Source organism: Chelonia mydas, chromosome 3, assembly GCF_015237465.2.
Source record: "Chelonia mydas isolate rCheMyd1 chromosome 3, rCheMyd1.pri.v2, whole genome shotgun sequence".
NCBI classification, from domain to species: domain Eukaryota; kingdom Metazoa; phylum Chordata; order Testudines; family Cheloniidae; genus Chelonia; species Chelonia mydas.
Window position 1 is genome coordinate 149,824,448 of NC_057851.1, and position 11,060 is coordinate 149,835,507.

Genomic DNA, 11,060 nt, shown 5'->3' on the forward strand with positions numbered 1-11,060 from the left:
AAATGCACAACCAACTGTGACTTTCAAAAGGGACACAATCAACTTGCATTTATTGAAATGGACTAATTTTTAAAAATTCTAGTTTCTTATCAATCACCCTTTAAATAATCTGTTCTGATACTTTTTAAAGTTATATTTTAAACAGATGGTATAGGTTTACCTTTCCCCCTGTTGATGTTCATAATAGTATTTTCAAAAATGAAGCAAATTACTAATGGTGTGATGATGCAAGGGGAGCAGTGAAAGTGACTATAAATGCTCTCAAAGTGTAAAAAATAAAGGACCCAAAAATAGAAACAAATCCTTTTGTACATACACACCTTTTTTTCCAGTCCAAAATGTGAGTTTTCCAAGCTGACTGTGTCTCCAAGAGTTTGCTCTGGTGTATTTCTTGAATACAATGCAAACGCTGAAAAGCAAGGAAATTATAAGTTAGAGTGACATTCACACACAACACAATAGAAATCTCTAAGCATTAGCTCACTACCATCACAATACTCAACCACGTCAGCTCGCTGAGGACGCTGAACTTATCAAGCAAAGTACCTTAAACACGAGAGTAGTCATAGATTCCTAGAGTTTAAAACCAGAAGATGTCCTTTTGATCATGTAGTCTGACTTCCTGCATAACGCAGGCCCCTGAACAGTATTGAAGTCAGTGAGATAACTCATGCGTAAGAGCTTTGTTGGGTCAGGGCCACGTTACAAAATCAAGCCCCCATACCCCATGTAATACACTCACTTTCAGTTCAACAAGGCTGTTACTTACCCCCATGGCACGTATCAATGACCTGGCTGGGGGGCTAGTGACCAAGGGAGCTTTCCAAGCTGTTCAGCAGGGTCAGTGGAGGACCTTTCCTCCCATGGACTTCCCAAGTTACAGGAGGCAGATTTGGGGAACAGGTCTCTGCTTATAGCCTCAGAGCTTGTTGCCTTCTCCCTCAGCTTTCCCTGGCATATGCGAAAACAGCTGTGTTGAGTAACAGGAATAACTCTTTCCTTTTTTTGATGGTAGATTTTTTTTTTTTTAATTACCCTGGGTGGGGGGGAAATCTCATGAAAAGTGGTAATAAATGTGGAAAATCTGAAGTCTGCATTGTGTTTCTTATGCTATAGGACTCTGAAAACATGTCAGAAAAGGAGTGATTTTTACAAGTGTGTAGAATAGGAAAAACATTGATTCATTTCAGAGTAACAGCTGTGTTAGTCTGTATTCGCAAAAAGAAAAGGAGTACTCACGTCATCGGATGAAGTGAGCTGTAGCTCACGAAAGCTTATGCTCAAATAAATTGGTTAGTCTCTAAGGTGCCACAAGTACTCCTTTTCTTTTATTGATTCATTTAATATAATTGTATAGGTAATTGAGTGTGGCTCTGCTGAGTAACTGTTGTATTTGGTGATTAAATGTGTTACAGTGAGATTTAAATTCCTTCATTTTTCATTAAAATTAAGAGAAAAAGTCTGTATAACAAGTGATGCGTCCATAATACATTTGTAGCTACAACTGTACTGACAGTAATATGACATCAGTGAGGGCAAGATCAGACTCTTTTTATTTGTTACATGTTGCACATACATCAAACACCCCGGTCCTGAACCTGCAACTCCTACTCACGTGAGTTGGTCTCATGTGAATGGTTTCATTGAAGAGAATGGAATCAATCATGTGAGTATGGACAGCTTGAGTAAGGACTGTAAGATTGGGCCACATTTAATGATTTTGTTTGCTGCGTATTTGGGCACATTAATTGATGGGATTACACTGGGGACAAATTGGGTCCTTTATGAGTTTATTTGAATTTATTGCAGGAATGTAAAACAGATTTGCCTGGTATATTCCTAAAGCATGCGCCCTCACTGCAGCATAACGTTTGTACTATTTTGCCAGTTAACCTTTGAATACTATGTTCTTGTTTTTTCTTCTGGAAGAAGCCTTTAGCCGCTGCCTGCAGTGTTTTTTAACGAACGACTTATCATTTGAAACACGCACCGTTTAACTTATGTGCTTCTGTCCCTGAAAGCATGGAATATTGATGTCCTGCTCTGCTTGTACATTGCAGACAAAACCAAAGTCATTATGGCTAAAGAGATATTAAATAAATATTTAGAAAGCAAACAAACCAACCTTGCATGCTACCCATGTTACATCATGTTGCTAAGAAATGTGTTGTATTCATATTTGCCTATATGAAGTCATTCTATTGGGCCATATTATGCAAGAGAAGCACAGCCAACATACTAATCAAGAGACAATGGCGTTTAATGGACTAATGAGAAGGCAGGAATAATAATGCTTGGCCTTTCTATAGCACTCTTCAGCCCTAGATCTCAAAGGAAGGTTAGCTGTCATATCCCCATTTTACAGATGGGGAAACTGAAGCACACAGAGGTGAAGTGATTTGCCAAAGCTCAGACAGCAGGTCAGTGGCAGAGCTAGGAATAGCACTTAGGTCTCTTGAGTCCCAGCCCAGAGCTCTATGCACTGAGCCATGCTGACTCCTGCTCAGTTGTTGTCCCAGCTCTGACACTGGCTTCTTCTGTGTCTTCTTCCTGCATCTGCAAAATAGGGATAATATTTACTGTACTTGCCTCCCTCCCTCCTTCTCAGGGATGCTGTGGGGATGAACTCATCAGTGTCCAAAATGTTGTATGGATCTAAAGCCCAGTATAAGTGCTGAGTGTTATTAAATATGTTGATAATACATTTGTAAGTCTTACGTATATTTGGCATGTATAATTAATGACAGGTTGGAAATATAAAGGAGAATTTGCTTTTCTACAGCAGTTTTCTTCGTCAGGGTCGCTCAGTTTACATTTAAGGAGTTAGTACCAGTTTCTTTAGTTTGCTAAGGTCACTTTGCAATACCTAAGTAACCCAAACTGACCTAAAAGACCTGGGGTGGTGATTAGGGGAGAATTTCCCCTGTGCTGGGTAACTCCACCCACAGAAAATCAGTGGAAACGGTTCTCTCCTCTGGTATGTCAGCCACCTCATCATCTTGATGTAAGCAAAGGGAGAAGGTGTGTGAGATTGTTCCTGGGGTACCCAGGACGGTGAGTCACCTTGTGACCATCTGCCTCTAGCAGGAGGGAATCTTGCTTGTGGTAACTGGGTATTAGCTCCCTAACACCACCAGACCTTCAGCCACTCAAACACTCTCTTCTGGGCTAAGCCAGCCTTGTCTTTGCTTTGCAGGTTAACAAGAAGTGCACCCTAGTTACCAAGTCCTTTTGAAGCATTCCCCTGTGATATTCAGCACCTCACACTGGCTACTCACAGAAATCCCAGATCCTGTGCCCCCAAACTAATAGGGTGCCCCAGTTTACCAATTTTACCATAAACAATCATTTCTTATAACATACAGCACTTGTAATGAAACAAAAGAAGGTTTATTTAAGAAAGCATAGTGATTCCCCTAGAAACAAGAGAGAGTGATGGAAACAAATGGTTACAATGGAAAACAAAATCAGAAAACAAGAATTAGGGCCTACACTTATTAATAGTTACCATTCCTATCTAATACACAAGGCTTTCCCCTCAAAGTTCAGTCTGTTGCAGAGCTGGCTGGTTTCACAGGAACCAAGATGCAAACTTTCATGATGTCTCCTTGGTGAATGGATCCAGAGTGCCTCTCCCCATTCTGTATTCTACGGAAACACTTGTTTGTCTCTATTCATAGGCAGGGCAATCCCCTGTCTATTGTAATGGTCCATTTTTACCTCCAAGTGGCTTGGACTGTTTGCAGGTGTCTTTGATGGTTTGTCATTGACTCTTCTGGGATGAGGCAGTGGAAGACAACTGAGCCTGGCATTACCTCACCAGCTAACCAGGGAGGAGTGGCAACTCACTCCTGAATGAACAAGCTGTCACCGAGTAATATCGCTCTCTGGTGATGCCATTTAACCTTAAGACCGTAAGGGCATAAACCTCAATATAATTACATTATTCCTTACATACCACCTGTACCTACATCACACCATGATAGTGAACATTGATAAGTTGCAAGCTTTCAACAGAGACCTTTCATGTTATTCTTTGTGGATAAATACCCTGTAAGCAATGTACTTGATGTAGTGAATTTGTCAGGTCCGAGACAAGAGTTGTTTGCAAAGAACAGGGGACCCTTTCCCTGGGGGCCTGTGTCACAGCATGGCAAAGGCCAAAGCATAGGTCAAAGAGAGAAAGGTGGGGAGAGGAGGTGGGGGGTGGCTTGGAGCTTTGCTGCGCTTGATTCCTCACAGCTGCAAGCAATGATTCTCAAATCTACTTCTCTGTTCCACACCTGTCTCCCTCTGTCCAAATTAAAATCTTGGCCTCTTTTTCCGACAGCTCCTTGTGGAAGTCCAGCTACCAACCTAAGCTCAATAGGGCCAATACTAAGCTCTTGATTTTCCCCCACAATCCCTCTCTTCCCCCCTTTCTTTGTCACTATGGTCTACACTTCCACTCACCCAGGTCTCTAATCTACTCAAAATGCTACTGCCATAATAATTGTCCTGTATTGTCACTTTGACCACCCATCTCCTCATGCCTCCGCTGGCTACCCCTGCACCATTATCAAACACAAGCTTCGTACCGTCACACTTACAGCCCTTCCAAATTTAGCTCTACCTAATTTAGTTGTTCTGTTAATCATCATTATTCAAACACCACTCTCTCTCTCTGCCAGTGCTCCCAGGCTTCAGTGCCCACAAACACCTCCTTGTTTTCTTCCAGACCTTGCTACATGCATCAGAAAAACTGTGACAAAATCCATCTAGCCACCACTGAATCTGACTTCAAATCCTTCCATAAAACACCTCTCCCATGATGGCCACAAGACTTCGCCCGCTGACAATGGTGAGCGCTGACTAATGCTCATTTAGCTCAAGTTATGCTTGATTTTACTGTTACCTCATCCTCAACCTCTCCTCCCACCCTGCCCCACATGCGTCTGTATTTGTTCATGTCATCCACTTGTTCTATTCTGTTGTAACCTAGTTCGTGCTATGTTTGGGGCAGGGATTGTCTTTTTAATGTGTGTGTACAGTGTCTTGCACAATGGAGCACTAATTCATGGCAGAGGTTGCTAGGTGTGTTACCATGTACACATAAATTATTAATAATAATAATTAATAATTAATATATACAAGCATATTAACCAAAATTGGCAAATGAAGGTTCAATTAACTCCATCCAGGGGCTGTTTTCAGGGCAATGCCCTTTCTGTAATCTTGTTGGCTCTGGCATTGCCCCATAAATTACTCTGGCACTTCCCTGTCAAAATCTGACTCAGTCCCAGTGCTCTAAGTTTGACCTGGGGCTGGATCCAGTGGTCCAGCCAAGCTGGCTCAGCATAGGATGAGGGACAGAGGAAAAGGTGGCTTTATGTTACCTTTCGACCTCCCTGATCTTGGGGCCTCAGGGCTGCCCTAAATTGTACCTGGTTGCCCACAGGCCTCATGGGCCATCCCAGCAGCCAGGGACAGCTGCAATGCAGTAGCCATGCACTCTTTTCCACAGCCTTGCACCTTATGCCACCCAGAGTTCCCCCTCCTCTGGATGAAAATCTTAGGGGTCGCTAGGCCAGGTGTATGGCTCCTTTGTGCTACCAAAGTGGTGTAAAAGAGCAGCAATAGGACCAGGGATCTGGTCCCACATATAAGTAGGAGTAATTCCACTGAAGCCAACTGAGCGGCACCTGCTGACACCTGGTCTGATCTTGGCCCAAAGCTTCTGACTCCAAGTCATGCACAGAGTGAAGGGAGCAAAATATCCTACAGCAAAAGGGTTTTACATGAGGACACAAGTGGGACGCTGTATGGAATCGGGGGGACACTTTAGGATATTATGAATACCGATATTGTAAAATTGCAATGAGTTATGTCAGATATGCCGTGTAAGGTATCTGCAAAAATGTTATAATTTGCCAGGTATTATAATCTTGTTTATATCACCTTTGTATTGTAAGTAGTATGTATGGTATGTCTGGAGTTCCAAACTTGTGCTGTGCATTTGGGTGACCTCTCAGACAGATTGCCATTAGCACTGCCTAGCCTGCTTGACGGCGCATCAAGGGACATCAGCTACACAACTGACCCATTGAGAGAAGGCAAGGGATACACCTTATGACTCAGCAAGGTATGCAGGGACATGCCTATGGACAGAACTCTGAGACTTCCAGGCCATGGGCTGGGCAGCTTGTGTCTGGAACAAAGAAAATACAAGCTGCATGGAAAAAGAATATAAAAGGCAGCTGCATGTTCTCCATTTTGTCTTTAGTCCTGCTTCTTACCTCTGGAATAACCTTTCTACAAACAAAGCTCTGAACAAAGGACTGAATGACCTTTCCAAGCTGTGGATGTCTTCTAAGGGGACTTTCAAGCCAGCAAACTCACCAATATTGGTAAGAACCTGATATATGGACTTTGAAGTCTTTGTATGTATGTGACTGCTTTACCATCTAACAGCTGTTTTCTTGTTCTTTCTTTTTTCTTTATTATAAACTTTTCATTTTAGATGCTAAAGGTTTGTCTGGCCATATGGTATTTTGGGTACGATCCAACCTAATATTGACCTGGCAATGTGGCTGGCCCTTTGGGGTCAGAAGAACATTTTGTAAATGTGAGAAGAGTTTTTTAAATAACTTCTCACTGTACTGGACCTAGGTGCTGACTGGCAGCCAGAGAACTGGAATGCAATTAAGGGGGCTGTGTGATTTCCTTTTTGCTTCTTGATAACCGGTGTGGGGATCAGAGGCACAGTTTGTGACTGGTTGGGGAATTTAACTTCAGAGTTACCCATTAGTCTTGGGAGGATTTGCTCTCCCTTTTGCAGCCTGCCCTGACCTTGGCATTTCCAGTGAGGGCTGCCCTAAGCACACCGGGTCACAACAAGCTCATGCTATTTGACCCAGAAGCAGGTGCTGCTCTATCACTGAAGGTTCATGGCTCTCCATTCCAAGGTGAGTCACAGAGAAATTAGGCTGTTGTATATGATAGACACTTAGAGCACTTAAGTGCTTAGCTTACTTATTGTCTCTACAGCTGGGAGACTATTGTAGAGACAAATTAAATAATTAATTGCTAATTGCCTCAGACAACGCACCCTAGTTATCGCAAGGAGCTCACTGCATCCTGGGCACCGCAAGGAGTGGTTGAGACCTAAAAGCATAGCGGTAGAAGGTAGGAAAGACCAAGATCTACCGACTCCACTCCCATTGGTGTATGACAGGAGTGTGCGGGGAGGGGAAGGGTGTGTGCTGGGGGAGGGTGGAGAGGAAGAGGCACAGAGGGGGTGAGGGATGGCATGTGCATATGGAAAATGGAGGAAGGCGAGGTAAAGAGAAGAGAGTGTAGGGCAGGAAAATAGGGGTGTGTCATGGGAGGAGGAAGGACTTGTGTCTACACAGGGGATAGAAGAGGGCTGTGATGGCTAGTGAGGGAAAGGATGAAGGGCATTTGTGTAGTAGGTTGGGAGAGTGATGAGCGTGTTCACCTATGTATACTGGGCAAGGGTTAATATGGGCTTGAGAGGCAATTTACCTGCCTGCTTGCACCTGGAGGGTGGGCCAGGCCTATATAGAAGTAAAGCCCAGCTGGGGGAAGAATAGGGCTTGGTTCCATAAATAGCTGGGTGAGGCAGCTTGGGGGAAGGAGACCTAGTGGAGAGTTTCCTCTCTTTAATAAAGAGCTGAAAGAAGGCTGAGAAGGACCGCACAATAGCCAGGCTAATCCGGGGGAAAGTAGAAGTCTGAGTGGAGGCAGGGGCCCTGAGGAGCTGTCGCCTGCCTGGTCATTGGGAGGGGTGTGCCAGCCTTAGGGTGTGGGGTTGAGGAGTAGAAGCCTGGGGTTAGACAGAAGGACATCCCAGAGCAACAGAGGTATGCCTATGGGGAGATGGTTGCTAGTTGGGCTGAAGGTTTGGTTTGCAGGCAATTCTGTTGGGCTTTGGGTAAAGGATTCGGGGGAGCAGGACGCCCAGGCCCTCTTGCCCAAGCTCTGATGACTGCAGTAGGTCATAGGACAGTGGGGGAAACTGTGGCAAAAGTTGCTGGAATACTACTGGCAGCCAGGGGCCTTGAGGTGGTAACTTGTTCACAGGGAGACACCTCTTCATCGCAGCTGCTTCTGTCTCTACCTAGTGCTTACTGTGTGCCTTCCAAAATCACTTCAAGCATATGAGTGATCTTAGCCCTATGCATTTTACTGTTCTTCATTTGCCCAATGACAGCCTTCAAAAATAATTTTAATAAAAGGCAGGGTAGTAGGTAAGTGTTGCTGGTAGAAGCTGCACAGGTGGGTAGGTATAGCAGTTGGGGAGAGAGAAGCATCCCAAGAAGTCTATAAACAGACTTGATCAGGCTGGTTTGCAGACTATAGTAATGATAATTAAGTCCTGATCCTGCAGACCTTTAATCACATGTGTAAACTTACTCATGTGAGTAGTCTGACTTCAAGAGGACTAATCACATGAGTAGCGTTATGAACACATTTACAGTATCAGGGCCCTAATAAATAATTTTCTGTACATGATCAGCATTTATTTCCCCCTGGCTCTGAGATTATTACTCTTCTGGGTAAATTGCAAAATATATCTGTTTAACATTGCTTTTTACTGTGGTGAGGGCTGAATGGGGAGAATCTTAATTTTTGTGACTGGGAGAATTTTTAGTGGACATCATGTCACTCAGATGTATTTGTAAAATGTTTCCTTAGGAACTGTAGATGGGCCTAGTGCATCTTTGACAGGTGCATTATACAAACTGAAATAACAACCAGGGATCTAGGCAGTTGATTTGCTTTTATAGACAGATGTGATGCTGTCAGGTGTGTGACCCAAGAGGTAGTGCACAAGGAAGGGGCTCTTGATCTGGAATGGGAAGGGGGGGACAATGGAAGTTCCCTTGGGTTGGATTGGTCTCTATAAGAGATGTAGATCAGCAGGAGAAGCAAGAACTCATGTTTTCCAAGTTTCCTAAGACCCTGTGGGCCCTTGTGTAAATGGTCATAGTTCAGCTGAAATCAAGGGCTCTGACACTTTACACCAGCTGATGATCTGGACCAGTATTTATTACTTCTTGTTGGTGTGCATCTCTTAGTGTCATCAGAAACCAGTCTAGTCTGAAGCACAACTCTTAGCAAACAGGTCTGTAAGTCTTGTCTCTGCTGTAATCAGTGAATCTTCCATTGCAAGCCCCTGGGGCTGCATTTTCTTGCTGCCAGATATTGTAACTATGGAGATCTTTGGTACACAGTTTGATTTTTTTAAAATATGACCTGGGAGACACTTCTTTCAATTCTGAAAATGAGCATATGCCTTCTGTAGATTGGTGTGAGTCCACAATGTCTGAATTTCTTGATAATCCCAGGAGATGCATGTGTGATGTCCTATTTGGCTAGTAAACACTGGAGCTGTTGGAGTGTCCCACGTGCAAAATCCTGAGAAACATTTTTTAATTCTCCCTGCATCACACAAGGAGGTAAGTAGTTAGTATTACCCTGTTTCCCATTGTCTCCCACCTGTAAAGTGAATGGCCTGAGGTCATGCAGCAATTCAGTGGCAGAACCAGGACTGGGGCTCAAAGGCTCCTGTGACGGATTCAGTCACAGAGAGCCCCTTGGGACTGTCACCTGATGTGCTGAAACTACCTCTGAGCCCGTTTTCTTTGCCAGCTTGGGAGTCAAGAACCCTGTCTTGTTGTGCCAGACTCGCTAGCCTGCTGCAACACAGACCCAGGGTCTGAACCACACCCCCAAAGCTGCAGAGTTAACTGAAAACAGCTCAGCAAGTACTCCTGTCTCCAGCACCCAGCTCCCAATGGGATCCAAACCCCAAATAAATCTGTTTTACTCGGTATACAGCTTATACAGGGTAAACTCATAAATTGTCCTCCTTCTATAACACTGAAAGAGAGAGATGCACAGCTGTTTGCTCCCCCTTACTTACTCTGGGTTAAATAATAAACAAAAGTGACTTTATTAAGTATATGAAGTAGAATTTAAGTGGTTTCAAGAAATAACAGACAGAACAAAGAAAGTTACCAAGCCAAATAAAACAAAACATGCAAGTCTAAGCCTAATACATTAAGAAACTGAATACAGGTAAATCTCACTCTCAGGGATGTTCCAATAAGCTTCTTTCACAGTCCTTAATGTAAAAAGAAAAGGAGTACTTGTGGCACCTTAGAGACTAACCAGTTTATTTGAGCATGAGCTTTCGTGAGCTACAGCTCACTTCATCGGATGCATAGCATATCGTGGAAACTGCAGAAGACATTATATACACACAGAGACCATGAAACAAAACTTCCTCCCATCCCACTCTCCTGCTGGTAACAGCTTATCTAAAGTGATCATCAAGTAGGGCCATTTCCAGCACAAATCCAGGTTTTCTCACCCTTCCCCCCCCCCCCCCCCACACACACACATACAAACTCACTCTCATGCTGGTAATAGCCCATCCCTCTTTGAAACCTCTCTTTATAATGCGCATGATAATCAAGGTGGGTCATTTCCAGCACTAATCCAGGTTTTCTCACCCCCCCCCGGCCCCCCACACACACCCCCCTCCAAAAACCACACACACAAACTCACTCTCCTGCTGGCAATAGCTCATCCACACTGACCACTCTCCTTACAATGTGCACAGCAATCAAGGTGTTGGGCCATTTCCAGCATAAATCCAAGTTTAACCAGAACGTCTTGGGGGGGGTTTGTAGGAAAAAAACAAGGGGAGATAGGCTACCTTGCATAATGACTTAGCCACTCCCAGTCTCTATTCAAGCCCAAATTAATAGTATCCAATTTGCAAATGAATTCCAATTCAGCAGTTTCTCGCTGGAGTCTGGATTTGAAGTTTTTTTGCTTTAAGATAGCGACCCTCATGTCTGTGATTGCGTGACCAGAGAGATTGAAGTGTTCTCCGACTGGTTTATGAATGTTATAATTCTTAACATCTGATTTGTGTCCATTTATTCTTTTACGTAGAGACTGTCCAGTTTGACCAATGTACATGGCAGAGGGACATTGCTGGCACATGATGGCATATATCACATTGGTGGATGTGCAGGTGAACGAGC